Source organism: Mesocricetus auratus, unplaced genomic scaffold, assembly GCF_017639785.1.
Source record: "Mesocricetus auratus isolate SY011 unplaced genomic scaffold, BCM_Maur_2.0 Super-Scaffold_100676, whole genome shotgun sequence".
In the NCBI taxonomy this organism is placed as follows: Eukaryota; Metazoa; Chordata; class Mammalia; order Rodentia; family Cricetidae; genus Mesocricetus; species Mesocricetus auratus.
In genome coordinates, this window is record NW_024429266.1 from 46,717,359 (window position 1) to 46,744,577 (window position 27,219).

At 41.6% G+C, this 27,219-nt stretch overlaps 1 long non-coding RNA gene across 1 annotated transcript; it reads right to left on the reverse strand.

Annotated features, from left to right (window-relative positions):
- Window positions 1-4,250: 4,250 nt before the first annotated feature.
- Window positions 4,251-6,722, reverse strand: LOC121136937. The gene is made up of 2 exons (XR_005874125.1): window positions 6,345-6,722; window positions 4,251-5,188 (listed from the first exon to the last, which is right to left on the reverse strand). It is a non-coding gene; the product is annotated as an uncharacterized LOC121136937 (long non-coding RNA).
- Between the last annotated feature and the right edge of the window lie 20,497 nt (window positions 6,723-27,219).

The window sequence follows — 27,219 nt, forward strand, 5'->3', positions numbered from 1 at the left end:
TGTGGAATCTGGGAATATGGGTCACTGGGCAATGTACTTGCTCTGCAAGCATGAGGATATGAATTTGGATCTCTAACATCTCTATAAAGCCAGACATGGTGGTGCACATCTGTAATCCCAGCCCTAGGAGCAAAGGCAGAAATGGTGGGTCTTGGATGGATGAGTGGCCAACCAGAGCACCTCCAACCATGAGATGAGAGTTTAGTGAGGGACAGAGGAGAACTCCAAAGTCAACCTCTGACCTTTATGTACACATGCACTAGGAATTGCTCTGGTGCATACGTGTGGGGGGGGGAGAAAGAAGAGAGGGAGGCAATAAAGGCAATGCTTTCACTGCCCAAATTTCTATTACAATGGCGACGTTATTGGCAGTCTTAGCAATCACAGGCTGAGCTGAGTGAGCATAACTCAGCTATTAACTTGTCTCTGAGCATGGATTTAGATACAGGCTGGAATATGTAAGTAGAAAGCAGTGTGGGAAGTTCCACTGTCTTGATTTTTAAACTATAAGCAGTCAAAATGCAGAATTGTGGAACTCAGTGTAGGTCGTTACGTGTGTAGTGCAGCTTCACTGCCTAAGGCTCAGGGATGCTGTGGAAGAGGGGGCAGACAGACAGTAAGAGCTAGAGGGTCAGCAAGTTTGCTGTGAGACTGTGTCTTCTAGGAATCTTAGAAGCCACACCCACCAAGTTTTACCAACTTGACTATTCAACAAAAGCTGAACAAGGACAATGAAAATAGACATGCTCATGTGGAAAACCCAGGAAGCCTAGACCCCCACAAAACTACAGGTGATTAAGAAGTTCTGAGTGTGGGAGAAATTATCTTGCCTAGGTAAGAGTGCACCAGTTGGTTATCTAATACCAAATTATCAGCCCTGAAAACATACATACATACAAATAACATTATACAGGCTGGGCGGCTTGTACTTGTTTATTTAATAAAAATAGAGACCTTGAATTTGAAAAGGAGAAAGGAGTGGTATATGGAAGGGTTTGGAGGAAGGAAAGGGGAAATGATATAATTATAAGCTCAAAAAGAAATAGTAAAAAAGACTTCTGTATATAAATCAGTTGTATCTGTTATGGTTTGCATCCTAAGATTTTCACAAAGTTAAGGTGTTGAAGTCTTGGTGCCCAGCTTGTGGTAAAATCTCAAAGATGTGGGGCCTAACTGGAGCAAAGTAGGTCACTGGGGATATGCTCTTGAAGGGGGTAATGGGACCAGTCTAATACCATCCTCAAGAGCAGCTTTGCTATACCCATGGCTGCTTCCTGCTATGATGTTGTGCCTTACCAGAGTCCACAAACAGCAGAACACCACACATCCAAGGAGCAAATACAAGTCAAAATGGTGCTTGTTTGCATACAGCTTCCATATGGAGGATGACACCCCCTGGTAAGGAATTGTTGATATTTTGCAGACTGAGCTATGGCTGGGGCTTACTCATTGGCTTGTCCAATCATTTAGTTACTTGACTTCTCTTCCTCTGTGGTCCCAACCCCTCTCCTCTGTCAATCACCTGTTATGTGACTTATTCTAGGAAGAGACAAACACACATCTAGTCATTCCAGATAGAGCAGCAAGAACCAAAGGAGATAATTCCACACAGGTCTACTTTGGTGAAGCAACACATTTTCTAGGGGTTCCTTATAGGAACATGGGTGACAGCTTATTTATAGATGCTTTGATGATTCAAAGGCAGCCATCGAGAGATGCAGTTCAAGTAATTTTTGGCTTTTGCTTCATACCCTTGTGGATGAGTTTTGAGTACCAGTATGACAGTGCTCCTAACAGCTGGATTTCGCAACCCTGGGAACTACCACTCCCTAGTTGTATGCTGTGAAGCAAACATGCATTGTTTCTTAAATGGGTAGTGCTACACTGTCTGTGGGCTGTGACAAAGCTGAGCAATATGAATCAGGGAGGTACCCAGAAGCTCTTACCCTATCATCAGCAACTACCGGCAACTATGGTTACTATGGGAGGGAGTGACTATTTTTTTCAGTGGTGTGAACACTGGTGAATTATTCTCGATGTAGTAAATAGCCGCTACTCATGCATATACAAGTTCACTGGATTAAAAAAAAAGAGGTATGGCCGGGCGTTGGTAGCACACGCTTTTAATCCCAGCACTCGGGAGGTAGAGGCAGGCAGATCTTTGTGAGTTCGAGGCCAGGCTGGACCGACAGCCTCCAAAACAATACAGAGAAACCCTGTCTCGTAAATACCAAAAAAAAAAAAAAAAAAAAAAAAAGAGGCATGGAAGAAAAGGATTCTGAGGGAGAGAGTGGAGATGAGAAGGTTGTGTGTGTGTGTTCATGTGTGTATGTAAATGTAATTCTATTACATTGCATACATGTATGAAATTATAAAAAATAAAAAATATAATTAGTCCTCGAGGGAATGATTTAAAATTATTTTCCTGATGAGCTGGATGAAGCTCTCTATGATAACACAGGAATATAACTTCTTCAAGGTCATCACAGCATTTAAACTAAGGCAGAGTTACACTGCTGCTTCTCACTGTCTTCATTGAAGCACCCATGAAGAAGAATAGACTATGATTGTAAAAGTATTAAAACACTGAAGCCTAATCGTCTCCCATGTGATAATTTTGCCATTCATCTTTTCTGACAGTGATAAACGCATAGATAAAGCTTGATTGGAAAGGAAGTCTTCTGGCAGAAAAAAATGAAAGCAAAATTACTTTTGAACTAATTTAAAAGTAGCCTTTGAGGGGTTGAGAGGAGAGCTGTCACATAGCACAATGCTTCTTAAACTTCCTGTCATAGAAAACCCCCAGAAGTGACATGAGAGGGATATTAGAGGAGGTACATAAGACCTATGGTCACTCTAACTCCTTTGCTCAATAAGAAATGGATTTCAAGAGGTATAGCATATCGGATACTTGTCAAAATATCAGCCTAGGAGGGAGCGCGCCACAGAGGAATTTGACAGACTGTGCTTGGAAGAGCATAGGAGCAAGAGGTTGTCATGCATGAGCATGCAGACAATTACAGGGGATTTGAAGCAAGTCTGCCTAAAACCCAACTAGACAGTATGCACATCTGTAGACTACACAGCCCTGAAGGAAATAATGTTACCAGGTATTAGATACCAGTCAAGATGAATTTGAAAGAGATGACTATGTAGTCTTGTTATAAATTATTAGGGATAACATCCAGTCCCATTCTACTATTCGGCATCAGTTTGACATGGGTTTCCATTCGTGTTGAAAGATCTTAGTTCAGAAATGAAAATAGCACATGGCAACACAGGCTCCCCATCGCTTACATACAATTCTGAGAACTTAAGGTGAATGCTTATGCAAAATCTAACGTAAACTGACGTGAAGTTGGATTACATGCATGTATGGTTTCAATCTAACACAGTATTGTTTGATGTAAGTGGTCATGTATTTCGTTGTAAAAATGTTAATGTACTTCATATGTGGAGTGATTCCAGATGCCAATGTGGGTATTACATAAGGTACACTGAACATGTTACTTCCTTCTTGTATGTATGTGTGCAGGCCCATGTGTGTGCAAGTAACCATACACATGTGAGTGTGCATGTGGGGACCAATGGACAATCTCAGGTGTCATTCCACAGGTGCCACACACCAGGATTAATTTTTATAGTAGGGTCTGTGATTGGTAATGAGAGTAGGCTCCCCTGGCTGGCCAGCAATTCTCAGATATCACCTGCTTCTGCTTTCCTGGTGCAGGAATTCCAAATGGGTCGTTGCACCTGTCTTTGTCATGTGGCTTCTGAAGACTGAACTCAGGTCTTCCTGCCTGCAGGTACCTGCCTTCTGACTGAGCCATGTGTCAGCCCACATAACTGTGAACTTTTCTGAATTTCCAAGTGATTCTGGCCTAAGACTTTCCAAGGAACAATTCTGGACCAGTGTTGGCTAAGTGAATGCTCAGTAGATCTCCTATTTACAATGACAATGTCTTCGTGTTATGCTTCTAGTTGCTTTGAACATGGGCATTTTACCAGGAGGTAAGACCTAAGGAGTACTCAGTCTGCAAGAGTTGTACATAATTCACATTAACAGAGCCAGGAAAGGGCTGAGAACTCCCGAAATACTGTTTCAAGAAATTGATTTCTTTTTCTCAGTATGTGATAGTTTTCTAAAGAAGGGAGTTTAGCTGAAGCAGAGATGTCCAAATATTTGGTGGAATGGATGTGAAAAAAACCTAGATGCCCATGAACATAAATTTCTCAAACACAAAGATTGGTTCTTTCGTGACAGAGTTTAATTAAACTCTTAAAATGGGAACCAACAGAAAGACAATTGTTTTCACAGAGTGTTTGAAGTATAGGCACAAAGGAGTAGTTTACTTCAAAGTGTTAAATTGTACAGACAGTGGGTTATATTTAGGAATATATATGTTTACAAATGTAATAAAAATTAATGAAAACAGACCAGGAATTTGTTTGATTACTTTTTTTCTTGGTTTTCTTTAAGGGATTTGTTGATATCTTCCAATTTTTTGTTTGTCTTTTCCTCATTTCTTTAAGAGAGTTTTTCATTTCCTCTTTAGGGGCTCAATCATCCTCATAGTGTTATTTTTCAAGCCATTTTCTTGTGCTTCATCTGTTTTGGGTTGTTCAGGTGTTGCTGTTCTTCTTACCTTGTTGTCTACACATCTCTTCCTTTAATTGGTATAGGTGGAACATGTGCTTCAGGGGGTTTTTATTTCTCCAATTGGTATAGTTGTAGGCTGTGGCTCCCTTGGCTACTCCTTCAAGCACAAGTATAACAGGTTTCCTATGAATGTTCCTCCTTCAACACTGCACCCAGGTTTGAGGCTGAGACCTCCCTCTGACATTGCTTGTGGTTCTAGGATTCATGGTTCCCTTGATGCTGCTCCAGACCGAAGCTCAGGTCTTCTGATGCTGCTTCCAGGATAGGTATCGGGTCTCTCACTGATGCTGCTTCTGGGCTGGGATTTGGACTTCTCACTGATGTTGCTCAGGTCTTGTAGCTCAAACCTACCTCCAATGCTGCTTCCGGGTTCTCCAAGGCTGCTCCCAGGTTTGAGGCTGGAACCTCCTTCTGACACTGCTTCCAGTTCTGAGATTTGTGGCTCCGTTGATGCTGATCTGGACTTGAAGCTCAGGCCTTCTGATGATGATGCTTCCAGGCTAGGATTCAGGCCTCTCACTGGTGAGACTAGGAATTTGAAAGAGAGTGGGGGAAGGAGTTCGTGGGAGGATTTGTAGAGAGAAAAGGTAAGAGGAAGATTATGCAATTATATAAAAATATCAAAATGATATAGTATTTCAAAAAAGTATTAAACGTGGTGTCAGATGGTTATTTATATGTTCCTATATGGTAGGGATATTTTCTTATTCAGTTTTATTAAACATTTGTGCAACTTAAGCAGTCATTAATATTAAGAACTTTGTACATCTTTAATATCAGTACTTGGGAAGCAGAAAACAGGCATTTCTTTGTCAGTATGAGGTCTTCCTGGTCTACACAATGTGTTTGAAGCCAACGGTTGCTACATAGTAGATACAATATCATTGTACTCTTATCACTTTAGATTATGAGCCTAATGCTGTTATGAAATACAAACTGTCAAATGACACCAAAACCTTTTCTCAATACTGACTTAGTTTGCTTTCATCCAATATTAGCCTGTCTTCCACCTGCCACTTGGTCCTAAAAGTAATCCCAGGCTGAGTTTTGTTCAAGAAAGCAAACAATGCCAAACAGTGACGTTGTCCACTGCACCATATTATCTTGCCAATCATTTTTTGAAACTGTCCATTTACCTGCTTTCTGTAATTATCATTTCCCTCCTTCTACTTAGGTCCTGTTCCTTCCCCTCCCTTTCACTCTCCACAGCCTCCCTTTGCTTCCTTTGTTCACGCTTTAAAATCTTTAGTGATCTTTGTCTTAGTGGCAGTTATACTGGGTGTACCCTGGAGTCCAATCTGCTGTAACAAGTCTCCATCAAAGCTGGTTTGCTAGGAGGGTTCTTAGCACTGGTTTCAGATCCAGTGTGTAAGGAGCTTAGAATTTGTCTCTGTATGTCATCAATACACAAAATGCCAACCAGACTATTAACTAACTATCCCTGTTAAATCTACCAGTAGTAAAGGGACTAGGTTGAATTTGGTATGTACCCCAGATTGGGCAGACTGGCACTGAGATCACAGCACAAACCTCTACGTGAACTAGAACCATTGTAGAAAACCTGATTATAATTGAGGACTTGCTAGAGGCTCGGTGGGGACAAATCCAAGTTGCAACTCCAGGAGCCTATCATTGGGAGGGTCTCCATCTGTGTGTGTCTATCTCCTGGCCTGCAAGTTCTCACCTTGAAAATCATAGGAGAAAGAAATCCATGTGCCAGTAGAGAGAAGAAGAAAGCAGGTAATTGGACATAAGCCCAGAATAGTCTGCCTTTCTTAACTAGGTGTGTTCACAGGAGCAGATTGTTTCACCAGAGTAAACCCTGGCCTCTCCTGAAACCACTTAGGTGGAGCAGGAAAATAAAGCCACCAAGTAGGCAAGGCAGTGAAGTAATTTGGCTAGAACAGTTAGGCTATTCGAGGATGTGCTCTGAGTCTATTTAGCATGCTAGAGTGATCTGGGTCTACCCAAGTGGTGACTTTCTTCTTTCCCCAGTCTGAAATAAGAATTCTACCTCCATCTTGCCCTTCAGCTGGAAAGAATCTCTTAAAGGTTTTTACTGTGAGAACCAGTTAAGGTCAAGCTGCAGAAGGCTGGACCCCAGCTGTCTCTTACTCTTAAAGCTAATCCACACTCTGCCTCTAGCTCAGTGGTTCTCACCTTTTCTAATGCTGTCACCCTTTAATACAGTTTCTGATGTTCTGGTGACCTCCAACCACAAAATTATTTCGTTGCTACTGCCTAACTGTAATTTTGCTACTGTTATGAATTGTAATGTAAATATCTGCTATGCAGGATGTCTGATATATGACCCCCAAAGGGTTTGTGACTCACAGGTTGAGAACTCCTGCCTAGCTCTTCTTTGAAATGACCCATCTAGTGTTCTGAGTCTATATCAACAGCAGCTTGTGCTTAGTAGGTGAGCTGATGTTGGCTATTGCTTACTACATTTGATTTCTCTTCAGGCTTGTAGGGTGGTGGTTTCCCTGTGAACGCATTTCAATTGACCGAAGTGAAGGTATTGATTTTCTATTTGTTCAACAGCTATGGATGTGTTGTGAGGATGACATAATGACTTTCAGGCTTTTTTCACGTCGGAGCTGAAACAGGAAACCTTCCTTTATGTTTTGTATTACACACTAGGAATGATAGCACATGTCTGTAATGTCAGCTATTTGGGAAGTTGAGGCTGGAGAATCAAAGCTCAAGGGTATTCTGGGTGACTTAGACTCAAAAGTAAAAAGTCAGAACCTGAAATGTGAGCTTTCTTTCCCAAAGCTGGGCATTGAAATCATACAAATTATTTAATACACACAACACATCAGGGGGAATGAACCCAAAGGTTTGTGGGATAGAGTAATACATCAGCATTACAAGTGGATTTTGGTGAGAGAAGGAAAAGGATGAAAAACTGTAGAAATTATGTTTAAACATAGAAATTATAGTCTAATGACCTTGGAAATCTCTCTTCCAGTTTTCAACAAAATGGAACAATTGCTTCCTCAAGACCTTGTAATTTCAATCCTATGTTCTCTCACCCCAAATGAATGCATAATTTCACAAGAAGACTCACAAGAATATTCATAGCAGCCCAAATCTGGATATAACCTAGACAGTCACCTAGAGGAGAAAGGATAAACAAGTTATGTGTTGTTTATATGATAAAACAATCTGCTTATGCATGCAACATAAACATGTAGATGAATATTATAAAGATACTGAACTAAACAAGTGAGAAACAAAAGCATCCTTAATGGCTTCAGTTTTATGAAATTTTAGAGCAAAACAACTGTTGGCCTGTAGTATAGGTAGGCATCAGGGAACAGTGATAAATATCTATGGTTGGAGCTCGAGGGAACTTCATAGGCTGATGAATGTGTTCTATATGGTGTTCTGGATATCATTACAAAGGTATACATACTTGTCAAAGTCATGAAACATATATACCTTTTAATGTATGTCCAATAATTTTATAATGTATTTCTTGGGGCTGGTGATAATGGCTTAGTGAGAAGGAGCAGCTAATAAACGAGTTTGAGGACCTACATTCAAATCCACAGGACTTACATAAAATGCCCAATATGATTATATGCTCATGTAATCCTAGTGTTGTGGGGAATAGAGATAGGAAGCTAGCTGGGATTTGGTGCTCACTAGGTTCAATGAGAGATCTTGATCGAAGAGAATAAGGCAGATTACCCAAGGTCTTCTCTGGCTTCTACGTGTACACATATGTGTGTGCACATCCCATCCCTACTCACCCTACATATATAGAAACACACAAGCAACAGTTCAATTAAACATTTCTAGTATCAAACACCGAACAGTCCTTTTGGAAAAAGTGTTGGGCATTTGGAAGCATGGAGAGCTTAAAAAGCAATAAACATTTTATAAAGCAGCATGAGAGAAGCTGTCTATCCACACCAGTTATTGTTCTTTATAAAGTAAAGTCGGAGACAAAGAAGCAGGGTGTGTTTGTAGGAGAGGAAGGTTAGGAAGTGTTGTATGTGGGAGAGGGTTATGACAAGTTGGTAAGTAAGACCCCTTATTTTCTGTGTAGTTTCAATGGCATTCATGTCAGTTTAAATAAGCTCAGTGTACCGCTGTGCTCGATTGATTGGATCATGGGGAAATGATCCTCTTAGAAGATTCAGCTCGAAGAAAAACAAATTAGCAGATACATAAATCATGGACTACTTGACAACAGCTTTTTTTCATCTGTTTTCAATGTTCTCCCTTGATATAAATCAAACTTCATTGCAGGTGGTGCCCTACTTCATTGATCAGGTTGAGTCTTCTATTTTACTGGGCTTCTTGTCCCTCATTTTTAAGTTGGTGTCAGAAATGCCTTTACTCCTTCATTTTAAATGGGAAGTCTTTAGACGTACTCTTTTATATTAGCATTTTATTAAGGCAGGGTTTCAGAGTACATTGGAGATACTTGTGGTCTGCCTTACTACTTAGTATTGCTGACACAAGATGCTCTAATGAGCTTTAAAACACAGACAGGTAACACCTGGAATCCAGACTGTGGCTCTGAATAGAACTGGGTGCTTGTGTTGTGCCGTGGCTGCCATAAGAAAGTGTTATAGCTTGGTGACTGAAGCGTGAGGTTAAGGTGTCAACATTGCAGGAGGCTCTTCCTGACTCACAGACAGCCTGCTATTTCCCTGCTTAGGGAAGAGAGGGGGAGTGGGAGAAGAGAAAGTGAAAAGAGAACAAGCCATCTTATCTCTGCTCACAAGAGCATTGACTCGATTGTGAGCTCTCTACCCTGTGACCTCAGCCAACAAGTATTTAAAGCTCTGTATCCAAACATCACATTGGGAGTGAGGGCTTCAATGCATGAGTTTTAGGACATATACATCCAGTACATGACAGTCACCTTCAATCAAGTTGGCTTCTGCTTTCATGCCTGTAAGACAGATGTGCCCCATAAGTTACCTAGGGGTAATGGGAAATAATGTGTGCAAACTAGGTCCCAGAACCTGGGCTATTGACTATAATTACTAATTATAAATTTGTTCAAATCTTACAGTGTTATGCCTGTATTCTACAGTTCTTCAATTCCAGTTGGCTTGGCCAATGCCAAAGACTATTTTTAGGAAGTTTGGAAATACCTTAGTAATGTGCTTGCCAACACAAGCATGAGGATTTGTTGATCCCAAGAAGCCATGCGAAAAAATCAGGTGAGGTGGTCTGTGCTTGTAATTCCATGCTGGGAATCAGGGGCTTGCCAGCCAGATGCTCTAGTTTCCTTAGACAGTTCTAGGGCAATTAGCCTCTATCTCAAAATAAGGTGTATGCCTCCTGGGAAATGACATTCAAGGTTGACCTCTGACCTCCACATGCTCATCCACATGTATACATACACACCTGCATGCTTGCACAGACATATGCACACACAGAGAATATTTTCATTTTACCTGTTAAGGTATTGTCTTTTTGGAAGAGCAGGGTCAGGACATTGTAGATTCTACAGAAGTCAGCAGTAGTAGTCTGTATGTTTACAGATAGCTAATATTTAACTTTTTGAAGACTACTCAGTCTCTGTTGCATTTACTTACCTTGTCACTACAGCAAATGTACATGAGAAGGGCTTCAAGAAAGCTTCACTTATAAAACCACACACCCAACCAGACTGGGAAAATGACTTATGCATTTAACGTTCCTCTTCAAGGTTTTGACAATTTCAACATTACGTGACACCCATTACCTTACCTATTTACCTCATAAAGATTGCTTTTAATGGTTTTATTTTGTAGAATAATGTGCTTATAGTTTTATTTTAAATTGTTTAACAGCTGTCTTTTATTGATGATTCACTTAAATACCTCAAAGAAACAACCTACTGAAAAAATTCAGTCATGACATAAATGTAGATCAGCCCCTCCTTTGCAATCGAAGGATAATGTGTGGTACATTAAAAAGTTGTTAAATGTATATAGGCCTTTAGGGTTTTTCTCTCTCTGGGGATCATTTTAAGGGAGGTATTTTTAGTGGATGCTGAATTTTTAATTGTACATATTTGTGTTTGCCCAAGTTCTGAAGTAGAAATAGTAACTCATGTAGACTATTGGTGGCTGGTAAGAAAGAGAGACCATAGTCAAAGCCTGTTTCCAGCCCTGTTGGGCATCTCCGACTTTTTTGTTTGTTTGTTTTCTCGAGACAGGGTTTCTCTGTATTGTCCTGGAACTCACTCTGTAGACTAGGCTGGCCTCGAACTCACAGAGAAACCACCTGCCTCTGCCTCCCCAGTGCTGGGATTGAAGGCGTGTGCCACTAATACCCAGCTTGATAGTTGGCAATCTCTGACTTCTTAAACATGAGATAATATAGCAGATAGCAATAACTGCATACTTAACCTGTTATATTTTAGGACAGACAATCACCATGAAACCTTTGTGTGATAAGGGGAAATGATCACAGTGACACATACAAATACCTCTTGGAGGTATTGGTTCCATGGTCGGCCTATTCTCAGACACTGATCATAAATATACTGCTTAATAAGAAAGGCTATCATGTGTTTTCCTTTCACCAAAGAATCATGGAAATCAACAAGGTCTATGTTTGGAATTAGGTTGTGTAGTTCATCCCCAGAAGCTTTTTACACTAACATCTATAGAACCCGCCATGTGCTATTTTCCTTCCTTTGCATAGATTGTTCAAGATCATGACATCAAATGTCACCAGCAATGGGGAGGCATTGTTCTCTCAAGTCTGTCTAGATAAAGTGTCATTTGTATCTTTTAATATAAAACTTGCTATTTGAATTGGTCTTTGTGTATTGCCAAAGTAACTACTACAATGTGAATGCAGCCATTCATTTCCCCATCCTGGTAAGCTAAAAGTATTTGGGCTAGGCCTCCTGTCAACCAGCAGACTCAGAAGATTGTCACTGCCAGATGTTAACAAATGTCAGATGGAAATCAAATGTAAAATCAAGCATGTAAAATGTCACTAAACTTCTGTGCCAAATATATTGATGACAACAACCAAAAGAATCCACTACAAATGTTCATGTAGCAATCACATGGGCATCTTTAATTCTCCTTGAACTTTCAAGGTGAATATAATTATTCTTAGGTCTAGACCTTGGCTTTCAAGATGAATGTAGCCATTCCCAGACAAGAAAATGTAGTTAGTGACTTATAAGCGATGGGGACTGAGAGAGTAGCTTGATGCTCTCGAGTTAGTGATTAAGGGACAGGCAGAATTACTCTAAATCAAGTCAGCTCTTTGCTGTGTGCTTGTGTGACTTTTGTGTGCCAACATTGCATGAGGTGCTGGAGAACTGACTGGGAGGCAGACAGGAAACAAACTTGTTGGCCCATGTGGAGCTCAATGTCTTTTGGGTGAGGCAGTGGGTGTCTGAGCTACAGCAACTCTTGGGTAACTGACCTGAAGCAAATATAGAGAAACAAATTGAGACCCATGTAGAAAGCAACACAAAACTACAACATACATCTACAGTTCTATGAAGGAAGAAAGAAAAGCTAAGTCATTCTTAGCAGCCCAGAGAACACATAAATCAAGAAGATTAGACCTTGTATAAACAAATGATGAGGTTTTCTTTTGTGTTGGTCACTTTGCAAAGTGTTTTACATCAGCTACACATTTATTCTTCACAACGATGCTTTGCAGCATGTCTGCTTATTCATATTTTATAGATGAGGAAATAGGCTGAGAGGCTGAGTAATTTGCTCAAGTAACAGCCAGGACTGTAAGTGAATCTGCCTGTCCCCAGCCGTGGTCAAGAGTAGTCTGTATACAGAGGAGGTAGCCAAAGAAATAACTGCCTTTGTGTCTGAAGCAGACTGTTGAGTCCGGAATCTTAAAAAAACAGACATATGCAACTAAAGGGAGGCAAGGCACGGAGGACAAATACAAAGAAACAGTGTGAACTTTTAAGAGTTTCCTGGCTTTCAAGTCCGTAAGAAAGACTAATAAAGAGAATGAACTGCTCCTCCCAGAAAAGGCCCACTCTTAAGTGTCATCACAATGTCATTCCTCTCGCATCTAAGTTCCATGAAAGCAAGGGTTGTGGTCACTTTTAACTGTACTATATGCAAATAGAATGGTACCCACTGTGTAGACAGTGAGCACTACGAGCTTATTCTCAGTGGTGCTGAAGTTGTTTCAGCAGCGCTATTGTCATCTCTAGATGATGTTGCACATAAGATAAAGTAATGTGACAGGAGAACTAAGAGCAAGGAATGGTGGTTAGTGCAGCAATGTGAAATGAACAGAGACCCTTCCATCTGCTGACTCACTTCCCCCCATGATGAACTGTAAAAACTCTCGAGTGGCTTCTTTCTTGTAGTAGAGTTTACTCTACTACTGTGGTGCTGAAGGTCTAAAGCTCCTTGGAGGGTCACCAGCATTGGCTTCACAGTGGAAGGCTGAAGAAGCTGGAGGCTGATGCCAATGGAGGGTGGCAGCATCTGCAATAGATGCACTCTGGAAGGAAAACGCAGTGAAAAGCACTGCTCTCCCTGGACCTCTTGGCACTGCTCATGAGAAGGTGCCCAGTCTGAAGGCATGTCTCCCTACCTCTGCATCCTCTGTGAAAACGCCTTCATGGACACATTGGCGCTGTGCCTCCAGGGGACTCCAAATCCAGTTAAGCTGACAGTCAGGACCAGACAATTCAGGAAGGAGTCTAGGAGACTAGCCCGAAATCATGAAATATTAAAAAATTTATACAGGAGAGAGCAATATGTTTTAATCACATGTTATATCCAATATCTTTGTGATTTAGCCAAATGCAAACAAATTAGGAACCTGTTGTAGTAGCTGACTCCTTAAAATAATATATTTTTAACTATTGAGTAGCAAAGCAAGTAGATCAATATAGCTAAGGGACCGAATATATCAATTGTGAGCGTACCTCCTCCAGTGTATGTCAGTGGAGGTATTTTGTGTTAAGAGGAACATTTACATTCTATGAATATGAACCTGGCCTTCCTAGGGAGTATGCTACCACTGGAGTTTGGGCTCTCTCTCTCTCTTTTTTTTTTAAATCTTGACTGGTTATGTCTTGTTTTAGTCTTTTTGTTTAGAGCATTGCTTTTACCAACTCATTTTTAAAAACAAAAGTTCTAACATACTCCCTGCCTGGAACATGTCCAGTCTCCCCCATTATTAGGAACCCCAGGTACCTTTTTTATAACTGATGAACCCAGAAGGTACTACATTACCACTCCAAGGCCATGTTTTACATTGGGGTTCACTGTTGGTGTTTTATATTCTAATCGGTTATGATGACTATATGATGGCATGTATCCATGGTCATAGTACCACACTGAGTTGCTTCACTGCCCTGAAAACCCTGTTCATCCCTCCTCCCAGCAAACCCTGGCAAACAGTAAACACTAATCTTTTTCCCGACTCCCTAACTTTGCCTTTTCCACACTCCGTTCATTTTTCATGCTGCAGCCAGGTTGCTTTTTCCTAGATTATAACCGTCTCATCCACTCCCTTGGTTCTCTGTTGCTTGGAGTCAGGTTTAAATATAGGGCTGGTTTGGCAGTGAATGAGGTGTTCGGGTTCTCTCCTTTTACGGAGAGAGAGAGTGTGTGTGAGCAATCTATAAATAATGAAGCTGACAAATAGTACAATGAGCTCATGTGCAATAAGCACTATAAAGAGGGTGCCACAGCAATGAGATAAGGAGTCTCCAGGACAAGGTTGGCTTCTCTTCAGAGAGAGAGAAATCGAGGTTTACAGTTGGATGGTGGCAAGTTACCTATGACTAGGTTTGTGGGGCTGAGCCCTCCAACAGGAGGAGAAAGCCTCAAGGCTCGGAGAAGTCCCTGAGCTGGGTAGGTTGAGGGTCACAAAGAAATGAGTAGGAGTGGTAGCAGGATGGACATTTGGGCTAGCATTCATGGAGGAGAGAGAGGAACTGGAATTTGTTAATTTTTTGTTACTGCTTTTAATTTTGAAGATATTGGAAGTTATCACTTGTATCCAGATGAAAGCAAAACAAATAGAAAATTATAGGAGTGAGTAACTTGTCCAGTAGCAGTAGACTTGGGATCTGAACTCAGGTCTCATTTCTTGTATTTCTCCCACCTTCATGTAATTTCCTTGACAAAAGAATGTGAGAGGTTTATCTCCGCTGATGCATTATCTTTAGTAGGTTGTTTTTGCTTTATTTGACACATGGTCTTGAGATCTACCTACCTACCTACATACCTACCTACCTACCCGCCCGCCCACCCACCTGCCCGCCCACCCACCCGCCCGCCCGCCCACCCACCCACCCACCCACCCATCCATCCATCCATCCATCCATCCATCCATCCATCCATCCATCCATCCATCTATCTATCTATCTATCTATCTATCTATCTATCCATCCATCCATCCTGGACTGGTCTCTACATGTTGGTGTTACGTGTGTGTGCTCAGCCCATAATCATTTTTATTTGTACAGTAGTTACTTCTTTTAATAGTCCTAATTTCATTCTGCTTTTGAAAGAAAGCTTCTGGGTGTCATGATGCTTATATTTGAGGCATCATCCTGACTGTGTCAATGATAAACAATGAGTGTACCAGAGAGTGTACCTCTCTGAGTAATTCCCTCATGATATAACAATTCATAGCTTGGAAGGGTAGTGACTTATTGTATGTAATCACTGAGTTTGTTATCTAGTTTTTGTTGATGGTGTCAAAATAGCATAAGAGATTTGAAGAGACTTCTACGTTCCTTAGGGAAAGTATTTCATTTGCAATTTTAAGTAAAACTGTATAGTAAGGGATATGATATGCTAAGGTAGGTTGTTGACATAAAAAGTATATATATATATATATATATATATATATATATATATACCTGTATAAATATAAAGGTACAAAAAACAATGTGCATCTTTTGGGTATATGCCTAAGAGTGGAATCTTAGCTGGGTCTTGAGGTAGATTGATTCCCATTTTCCTGAGAAAGTGATTTCCATACTAATTTCCAAAGTGGCTGTACAAGTTTGCATTTCCAACAGTAATGGAGGAGTATTCCCCTTTTCTCCATCTCCTCTCTACTAGGAAAATTTCCAGGAACCCATAAGGATGACCCAAACTAAGAATGTAAGCAATAGTAGAGAGGCTACCTTAAATACCCTTCCCCTATAATGAGATAGATAATTACCTTAAATGCCATCCTAGCACCTTCATCCAGTACCTGATGGAAGCAGAAGCAGAGATTTACAGCTAAGCACTGAGCAGAACTCCTGGAATCCAGCTGTAGAGAGGGAGGAGTAATGAGCAAATGGGCCAAGACCAGGCTGGAGAAACCCACAGAAACAGCTAACCTGAGAAACTGGGAGCTCACAGACCCTGTACTGACAGCTGGGTAACCAGTGTAAGACTGAACTAGATCCCTCTGAATGTGGGTGTCAGTTGGAGGACCTAGGCAGTCTATGGGGCCTCTGGCAGTGGAACCATTATTTATTCCTAGCGCACAAATGGGCTTTGGGAACCTATTCCGTATGGAGGGATACTGTCTCAGCCTAGATACACAGGGGAGGGCCTAGGTCCTGCCCCAAATGATGTGACAGACTTTGATGATCCCTAATGGGAGGCCTCACCCTCCCTGAGGAGTGGATGGGAGTGGAATGAGGAGGTGGTGGGGAGAATGGGAGGGCTGGAGGGAGATGGAACTGGGGTTGGCATGTAAAATAAGATTGCTTTTAATTTAAATAAAAATTAAAAAATAATGAAACACACTTCTCTCACTACTTCCTAATCTGCTAAGGCTACATTGAGCCATGGATAATGAGAAAGCAAAAAGCAAGGTTGATCTTTCAGGTTGGAGTTTCTCATGTTTACCATTTCTAAAAAAGCATATCTCTTCACCATCTGAATTTGCTCGTGTTCATTGAAGTCCATACATGGGATGATTACTACAGCACTTCAGGATTAGTGGCTGGATCATTCAGTTTGCTCTTAATGGAACTGCCTGTTTCTGTTTGTTTAAAAAGAATCCAGTGTGCCTATGTGATAGACTGGACTAATTTAGAGCTGTTCTGTATTATGTTTAACTGTGTCTGGTCAATTTCTGCCTAAGGAGAGGGAGCCTGATTTTGTTCAGAGATATCCAGGCAGATTGGGTAAAGGAAGAACAGAAATTTTGGCTGGGAAAATTATCTGCGAAACAATAAAACAAAATCGGGCATTGAACACTTAGTGGCAACCTTCTAATATAGAAACCTATAATTAAAGAAGCCCCAATAAGATTTCTGTAGAAAAATAGCAGAAAAGATTTTTAAAAAGTAAAATAATTGGGGACTATAATGCCAAAGAGGAAAGTGGACAGCAGCCAAGGCGAGGTGGACACATGAAAAGGACAGAAAGGAAAAATCGTATAAGGCAATCTAGAGGAAGAAATAGCTGTGGAAACAGGTGCGGGTCAGTACAGGAAGACTGAGAACAAAGCGGGTCTTAGCAGGAAAACGGGAGACAAACTCAAGTTGTGTCAACAGATAGGGAGTAATCGCGGCAGTGGTTCACCGCAGCGTTCATGATTGAATAGCAAGCAGGGCCTGAACAGAAACAGAGAAACTAGGTGTGTGAACAGTTTCTGATTTCCAGTCTCCGAACTTGTTCTGTTCTTGGTGACTGATGTAGAAATGAAAGCAAAACCTTTCGATGCTCCCATTTAAAAATGTGATTCCCAAGGGCCCTCTTCTGCTCGCAAATCAGAGTACATAGTTGCCTCAAAACAGGTTGCCACACTGTGGCCACTCAGCTCCAACTTTTAATCTACCAGGGATTTCTCTCTCTCTTTCTCTCTGTTTAACCCCCTTACCTTTATCAAGGCCTTCACGGTTTTATCAGGTGATGTATTGTCAGTGTGCAAAATGCATCAAAGAACGGACTTGATTTGAGCAGGCACTGGCTTTGTTGTCTACAACACCAAAGCGTTGTTAGTCAGCCTGAAGGACTGCAGTTTCTCAAGTGGGGGAGGGGTGAAGTGAGAACCCACTCTTGCTTTTAAGCTGATTGCTCTCCAAAAGTTATTTCATTTCTCTCCTCAAGGTTTTTTTTTCTTGTTATTTTTTCCCTCTGTAGTAATAACCACAAAGCATGCAATCTGCTGGTGTATCTTGTTCCATTTCATTGCAGATCTTAAGTGATCCTGTGGTCTTGTACATAAATCACTTATACTTTTGTATGGCATTTACTGTTTTCAAGTTCAACAGAAGTTGATGCGTGACAAGATAATTGGCAAGCCTACATTATACAGGCAAATGACTGCAATAGATACTAGAATACTCTATTCTGCCCTTCTTATGTCTGCCTACTGCCAATCACTCCCCTGTTTTGACAGGGAAGATCTACACGCGGCAACAGTAACCACTGTTGTTCACAGCCAGAGACCAATGTAGGGAGACCCGGAAGCCGATGAGTAGGCAGAATGCCGATCTGATGGAAGTAGTTTGGCGTCTTATTTAATAAGGGAGACATGATTGCATGGGGTAGCTGGGGTTTTATTGCAGCCTGAATGAGTTTCATACTGTTTTGGTGTAGCTATGGAGTCACACATTTCATGGCATCCCAGGTGTGCTTTGTCTCTCGTTTTACCCCATTTTCTTGCACATGCCACAGAACACAGGGGAAATGGTTTCCCTCCTTCTTCCCTATCAGGTCTGGATTGTCTATTGTCAGGAGTCACAGCTATTGTCAGGCAGGGAGAAGTGGGAGGGTCCTAAGATCAGGGATCACTGACCAGGGTCAAAGAATGCCACCATTGAAGTTTATACACGTGTCCAACGTTCATTTCACTGTTGACTAAAAAAAATTGTTATGAATCAGCCCTGAGTTCCCCTAAGGAGAGACGTCTCTTTCCTGGGAGAAATGAGCAAACTAGGCTGGTGCCAGTGTGGGAAGTAAAGTCTCCCAGTTATCGGGAAAATGGGCAACAGTGAGCTGATGAGTTGCTCGGCTTAAGATGGAAGACGATTTTGAGGAAGAGTTAAGAAGATTGGCAAAGAGGCCGGCAGATGAAGGAAGATCTGTGGAGAGTGGCAGGAAGTCACAACATGTTGGCTCTACAGGAAAGAGACGAGGGACAATTAAGTAAATTAAGACACTTCCAGACTTACACCAGTCATCTTTTGCTGTCTTTGGGGTATTTTTCTGGAACATCCCACCTCAAATGCCTCAAATATACCACAATATAAAGATGTGCAAGTCCCTTGCTAAATACAGTTTATTCGCCATGACCTATGCCCATCAAACAGGCTACTGAAACATCTCTTGATTTCCTTCAGTGTCCACTGTGATGCAAATGCTCAGTAAGTGCTGTATTATTTAGGGAGTAAAGAGGAGAGCAAAAGCACTGTATTTCATATAGCGTCTTTCCGTCTTCAGTATATTGAATCTTTCAGTGTGGAATCTGCAGATAAGTAGGGCTTACTGTACTTGATACTGCATGATTGGCAGTGATGTATATTAAACTCTTTCCACTGTGAAGTCAGACTCTGTTCTGTCTGTACCTTTGTGTTCATGGTGTTTGAGAGACAGGGAGGTTGGGAGTTGGTGCCCAGCATAGGCAAAGCTCTATGCAAAATAAAATAACATATAAAATAAAAATAAAGTTATGTGTACTGAAGGAATCGAGCAACTACAGAGAGTTGAATCATGTGTCAACAGGAGAAAAGAGAGCATTTTTTTCCCATAGGGAGACTGCATTTCCACAATTCCTGCAACAAGAGACCTGGGCATTCTGGCGCATTCATTCATGCCTAACCAAGCAAGATGATACAGATAAGGACAGTTTTCCTCACCCTGTCGTAATTCAGCTCATCCAAGAATCTAAGTGCTGTTTAATATTTCTGATAATTCAAAAGTGTGTGGACATATGTTAACATTCACTAAGGATTTTAAGGAGAGGTTCCCTTGAAGTCTAACATCTAGGTGAGATATGTATGTCGCTGGATGTGGCTATAAAACACGGTGGACATTGTTGGTTCATATGATGAATCACAGGGCCTTGCGAATGTGATGTCTCTACAAAAGAGAATCAGGCAAGGCTGATCCAAGACCTGATCCTTAGGGTCAGAGGAACATTGCATACTGCAGAAATACATCATTTTGACACGGCTGCTTATGAACTTCTTTCTGGTTTTCTGGGAATGTAGAATCATCTGTGACTCAACATGTTATTAGCTCTGAAAGGCACTAGGGAACAATGATACCTTCTGCCTGGTGACTCATAAAACAAACATAATGTTATCTTCAATGTCAGAAGCAGATAGCCCACACAGTTTTGGACCTTGGACAGCTTTTGATACCATGACTCAAGACTGGTGGCACCGGTGGAGAGAGGAACGAGCCATTATTGCAGCACTCTTGATAACTAATCTGGTGTTAGTCCTCAGCAGCATTTTACGTAACATTTAATCTTCATACTACAGCCCTCAGTAGCAAACACTTTCACTTCCCATTTTGCAGTTAAGGAATGAATCTCACTGTGAGGAAGGTATGGAACATTTCAAACAGCTGGTCAGGTCCATTGTCTGAACTACCAGTCATCACACTGACACTTCCTTTTATGTGTCACAAAAGAAGGTCTGTTGTAAGCAGCACTGGACTAACATGTGGTAGAGGGCTGAGGGCAGGAAGAGACACCTAAGAAATCCAGGTGCATTTACTCATGTTCTATGGTGTTGCTTGGAACCCTACAGAGCAGCTCCATGGGCTCTGGGCTTCAGTGTATATGAGCTTATAGTGACTGTCATTCAATATGATGAAGCATTATACAGGGCAAAACACTATTAGCGTTTCAGTTATGAGTCATACCAGGATGTAACTGCAAAGAAATTCAGAACAAAGATTAAGATTATGGCCAAGGATATAAAGATTATGGGCAAGCAAAATGATATGCGACATCTTCAAGCACGCAAAAGCTCTTCATTGCACCTGTGGCCATGGTGTGAGGGGAAGGGTAGAATAACTGATGGAGGACAGGGGTTAGAAAGCGTATGTTAGCCGAGCGTTGAAAGAAGCCTATGCTGCACTTTTAATACATGAAGCCCCTACATAAGTCACAGAATCATGTTTTATAATTCCTGTGTGACCAAGGAATGCACTCCTCAAGTTGAAAGTATCAATTGGTCTTTATAAATTTCTCCTCGACTGCAACTTTTTTAAAAAATGGTTTTCCCTGGACCTTTGGAGTAGACTCAGGACTTTATATCTTCCAGGGAAACACTGTTTCACTGAGTTTTATCATCTACACTTGAAATTAAAAAATATTTTTTTGTGCATGGCCTCTCTGAGTTGCCCAGGTTGTCTTTGAGTTCACTATATAGCTCACACAGGACTTGTACCTTCTGCCTCTGTCTCTTGGGGTTACAGAGGAGAATCAATAAGCCTGTTGTTGCTTTGTTTTGTTTTGTTATGGAATTGAAGCCCACAGACTACCTTCTTTGGGTCAGCAAATCTTTAGGCCATTTCCTTCTGAAAACAGGTAAGGGAAGATCAGACCTCCATAGACCTCACTCCCTTTGCTGAGGACCAACCTGAACATCTATGAGATGGCCTACAATTCATACAAGACTGCTACACGCCAGCAGGCAAGGCAGCTGATCGTCTCTTAAAGCAACCATCCTGCCATCTAGTTTCTTTTTTTTTTCTTTTTAAATTTAAATTAGAAACAATCTTGTTTTACAGGTCAATCCCAGTTCCCTCTACTCCTCTCTTGCCTCCCACTGACCCCCTATCCCATCCTCTCTCTGCTCCCCAGGGAGGGCGAGGCCTTCTATGGGGGATCTTCAAAATTTGTCATATCATTTGGAGCAGGGCCTAGACCCTCCCCCATGTGTCTGGGCTGAGACAGTATCCATCTATAGGGAATGGGCTCCCAAAGTCCATTCATACATTAGGGGTAAATACTGATCCACTATCAGAGGCCACATAGACTGCCCAGGTCTCCTAACTGACACCTGTGTTCAGGGGGTCTTTGTTGGTCCTATGCTGTTTTTCCAGCTATCAGTCTGGGATCCATGAGCTCCCCCTTGTTCAGGTCAGCTGTCTCTGTGTGTTTCACCTGCCTGGTCTTGACCCCTCTCTCTGCAACTGGTTTCCAAGAGTTCGGTTCAGTGTTTAGCTGTGGCTGTCTGCCTCTGCTTCTATCAGCTGCTGGATGAAGACTGTAGGATGGTATATAAGATAGTCATCAATTGGGGAAGGGCATTTAAGGTAACCTCTCCACTATTGCTTAGATTCTTAGTTGGGGTCAACCTTGTAGATCTCTGTGTAGGCATTTCTGGCAGATCAGGTGGGACAGGTATTCTGGCACTCGGGAGTCACAGAATAATGAATGTTACACAGTGCAGATGGAAAGGTATCCTGGAGCTTGGGAGCCAAGGAATACCACAGGCCACAATAAATGTAGCAGCTTACAGCCCTGCCTCAGGGAAAGGCTTCCCAGTGTGTATTGGCTCTGCTCCGGCAGGACAGGGTCTTCGAGCTGGGGATGTTTGCCTAGTGTAGCAGTTTTGCTGTGGCAGGAGGTGTCCCATCCCCCTACAATCTTTCTAATTTCCCGTTCGTCTGGTTTGAGGCGCTGGACAACTGATTTCATTTTCCCAAATGAAACATCCGTTTTGTGCATTTATCACGCTTCCCTCAGCCAGCTCCTCAACAATTTCCCTTTTATCTTGTTTCCAATCTTACTGTGATTCTAATAGGATGCATTCTATTTTAATCAATAACTCTTTGAAGTCCTGGACATCTATTCTGGGATGACTCATCTAGTACCCTGTCAATTCTCATCTTGAAACTTTTTTAAGAAAGGAAAAAAAACCATATACTACAAAGACAGTCATGCACAGTGTAGCAACAGAAGAACCACCTGCCTTAGGGATTCTTAATTAAATATAATTTTTAGTTCTCCAAATTTTGTATTTTCTCATTTCCTCTGGAAACATGTCAGAGTAAAACAACTGACATATTCCTTCATGCTTTCCCTGAAGCTTCCCCCTCAACCTCCTTTCACTATGAGATTGCTCATAATGGCTGCTTACAGAACGTCATGGTTTTCTTTCTTCTAAGATTTATAGCTGTTTTTGCCCTGTTGTTTTTCTCTTAAACTCTAAAAACCATCCTTGTACTTTGTGGTGGTTTGGATAAAAATGGTGGGCTTTGAGATCTCAAATGCTCAAGCCACACCCAGTGTGGCATTCTCTTCCTGCTGCCTGCAGATCAAGATAGAGAGTTCTCTGTACCTTCTCTAGCACCTTGTCTTCCTGCATGCCACCATGCTTCGTGCTATGGTGATAATGAACTGAAGCTCGGAAACTGTAAGCCACCCCTACCTAAATGGTTTTCTTTATAACAGTTGCCATGGTCATGGTGTTTCTTCCTAGCAATAGAAACCCTAACTAAGACTGAAGCTGATGCAAGGGATTAGGGTATTGCTGAGATAGGCCTGACTATGCTTTTGTTTGGAGGAATCTGGACTTTGGGACTTTGAATTAGAAAAGCACTTGAATGTTTTAAGTGGGGATTAATGGGCTACTCTAGCAGAAGCATGGAAGACAGTGGTGCTGAGGGTGATTTGAACTGTGGGGCCTGGCTCAAGAGGTTTCAGAGGAGAAGAATATTAACATGTGGCCTAGAGACTGCTCTTGTGATGCTTTGGTGAAGAATGCGACTGCTTTTTGCCCTTGCCCAAAAATTCTGTCTGAGGCTAAACTGAAGAGTTTTGAATTAGTTGCATTGGCAGAGTAAATTTCAAGACAGCCTAGTTTTGACTCTCTTATGTGTTTATTAGTGTTTACTCTTATGAAGATCTCTAATGAAAAGGAGCAAGCTTAGCAAGGAAAATACAAAATGTACAGACTGTACAGATTGAGGAGAAAAGGGGAACCAGGAAGTGGAATGGAGCTAAATCCTGTGCTCCAGGAGATAAACAGATTAAAGAAAAGCCTGCCATTAAGTGGAATAAAGGGAGTGGTGACTTCAGGGCAAGACCCCACCAAGTTAAGCTTCCAATTTGTGAAAAGGAATTAAAGAAAATCTTAGAGCCAGGTGTGGTGGTGCATGTCTTTAATCTCAGCATTTAGAAGGCAGAGTCTGGTGGATTTCTGAGTTTGAGGCCAGCCTGGTCTACTGATGGTGTTTCAGGATAGCCAAGCATCAGTAAAGGAAGTCATGGAAAACAAAAAGCTGGTGAAGATGTAACTAAATGAGGGGATCATCTTCTAGACCCAGCAAGTTGAACGTGGTGGCTTTGGACATGTGGTTCTGGCTTTAGAGTCAAGGATAGAAGAAAGGGGATTTGGAATCTCCCTCCATGACTAAGGGAAGATACCGAGGCCGGGCATACATATGTCATCGGTCTCCCTACAATAAGGCCCAGAGAGGCCATTATGTGAAGCAGTAAAAGAGAAGCCTGGATGGCCTTGAAGACCCCAAGGTATTAGAGATGCGGGAGCTATGGGATAGCTGTCAAGGAGAGCTCCTAACATTGAGTGTGACCAGACCAAGAGAAAGAAGTGTGTTGTAGTCAACAAAGATGAAAGGAGTTGGAGATCTGAAGAGCGCTTTGACATCAGACATAGAGATGCAGCGATTGGAGTTTGCCCAGCTAGTTTTTGGCCTTGCTTTGATCCAGTATTTCCTCATTATGTTTTCTTTTCCTCCCTTTTGGAATGGTAATGCATATCCCGTTATATGTTGGGAGTATGTGATTTGCTTTTTCATTCTGATTTTACAGGTGTTACAGTTAAGAGATTGCCATGAATTTCAGAAGAGACTTGGGAATTTTAAACAAATTGGTACTGTTTATAGACTATTGGAACTTTTGAAGTTAGACTAAATGCATTTTGCATTATGATATGGCTACTAGCCCATGGGGGATAGGTAGTGGAATTGGAATTGAATAAAAATGGTCCCCATAGCCCCATAAGGAGTGGCACTATTAGGATGTATGACCTCATTGGAGTGGTAGGTATGGCTTTATTGAAGGAAGTGTGTCACGAGAGGCAGACTTTGAGGTCTGAAATGCTCAAACTACGTCCAGTGTAGAATCCTCTTCCTGCTGCCTGTGAGTCCAGATACAGAACTCTCACTCATTCTCTAGCTCCATGACTGCCTGCACACTGCCATGCTTCCCGCCATGTTGATAATGGACTAAACCTCTGAAACTGCTAATATTCCATTTAAATATTTTTCTTTGTAAGAGTTACAGTGATCATGGTGTCTCTTCACAGCAATAGAAATCCTAACTAAGATAGACTTCTGAGTCAACTTTAAATTATTTTATTAATAAGACTAGGAACCGGAAGAATGGACCCCAGTTTCCCTGGTAACATATAATTCCCAACGTGGAACTCATTGACATTTCTGGTAACAATATAATCCCAAATTTTAATGGTGGCTCTTTGATTGAGGTAATTTTGAGTAATCTTTATTTTCTTCTCTCGGTTAATCAACCAGCCACAGTTTCCATATGGAAGTATGATTGACTTGGTTAGTTTTTTTTGTCAGTTTGATATAAGCCAGCATTATCTTGGAAGAGGAGTCTCAACTGAAAAAAATGCCTCCATCAGATTTCCTGTAGGTAAGTCTGTAGGGCATTTTCTTGATTGATGGCTAGCCCATTGTGGATGGTCCTATCTTTAGGCTAGTGGTCCTGAGTTTTACAAGAAAGCAAAATGAACAAGCCAGGAGGGAAAAGCAGTTAAGTAGTACTATACATACCCCTGGCGCCATCAGTTCTTGCCTCCAGGTTTCTCTGTTTCCCATTCTGGCTCTACCTTTTCTTTATGATGCACTACAACTGTAATCTGCAATAAACCCTTTCCTCCCCAGATTGCTCTTTGTCAGGGTATTCATCACAGGATTAGAAAACAAACTAGAGTAGCGACTTTTTGTAAAAACACCCAAAGCTTATGCAGGCACTGCCATTAGTTACTTTTGTTTGATGTTGTGACTGGAGATCTAGCAAGAAACAACTTAAGGGAAGAAATGTTCATTTTGGCCCACAGTTGAGGGGATTTTGTTTATCATGGAGGGGATAATGTGGAGGTGAGCATCACTAGGGAGGCAGGGGCTTATATCCGCCCCTCTTCACCTTCCATCTTGGTGCAACAGGAAACAGAGATGAGTGCTGGTGTTCAACTTTCATTTTGCATTCAGTCTTGAACCTCTCACCTTATAGCTGGCACTGCCCACTTTCAGGTTGGATCTTTCCTCTTTATTTTTAACTCTTTCTGGAAGTACCCTTATACAAACCCACTGAGACGTGTTTCCATGGTGATTCTAAATCCTGTCAAATTGACAGTGAAGATTATCCACCACACACTGGTAGTTACATTCAAACATGCCCAAACTCCCACGTGTATATTTCTTCATTCTCTTCTGTTGAATTCACAATCATTTCTTAGAGAAGGTGATATTTGTGATGTTAAACATGAAGTACACCACCTTCCATGGCTTCAGGCCATTTCCCAAAAGACTTGTGGGGTCTTCTTCACCCCTGAGGTGGGAGACTGTTATGGAGAAGCTGATACAGTTTCAGAGTGTTACAAACGCTCTGCAGAGTGACCCACAATGGAGATGCTTCTATAGAATCCACTGGCCTCCCCTTCCTCTATTGAAATGGCATTTATTTCAAGTGCTTAGACACTTATCGAACCTTTATTGAGTAATCAGGACTAGGAGCAGTTGTGGAATCTCCTTTCTCGCTGCCGTCCTAGAACTTATCTTACAGTAGGACATAAGAGCAAGCAAGAGGATGATAGTAGGCTTTGTGAAGAAAGTATCGGGAAGGGAGCCTCTTTAGAGTCACTAAGGACAGCTGTTGTTTAGAGAGTGATGTTGGCAGGATGGAGAGGAGGAAGGACTGCAGGAAGAAAGAAGGTTGGTTGCAGACTTGAGGAAGGCCTCGAAGCATGAGTGAGCACAGCTAACCTAAGTGTCAGCGGGGCGGGCACTGGTGGGAGGAGGATTGCTGAATAGATGGTAGTGGTGGAGTTAGAGACAGAAGCAGGAAGGAGCCATCCTTTGCATGGCCTTAAGTTGCTCTAAAGAGTTTGACATGGAGGGCCTCACCCTCCCTGGGGGAATGAGGGGATAACGGGGGGGGGTGGTTGGGGGGAGGGCACGGGAGGAGGGGAGGGAATGGGAGAGGGACCTGGAACTGACTTGTGAAGCAACCTCGTTTCTTATCTAAATTTAAACTGGAAAATAAAATAAAAAAGAATACAAAAGCAAAGAAACAACAACAAACCTTGCAAACAAAATTGTGTGACTAGTGAACATGTGTGGGCTCATTCCCAAAACTATATGCTATTTTCTATTGAGCATTATCTAGAGGTGATTTACCATCTGTGGGAGGGTGTGATGTTCATATGTGAGTATTCCATCTTATAAAATTTTTGTTAACAATTAAAAAAAAAGTTTGACATTGTCCCAAAACTGGTGGCTAGCAATAGATTGGATCTATGCAAAAAAGTGACAAACTGATTTTATATCTTAAAGAAAAAAGGATTTCCAGCTTGTCATGGTTGCAATCTCACTCTCCCCCAACCTTCAGAATTTCCC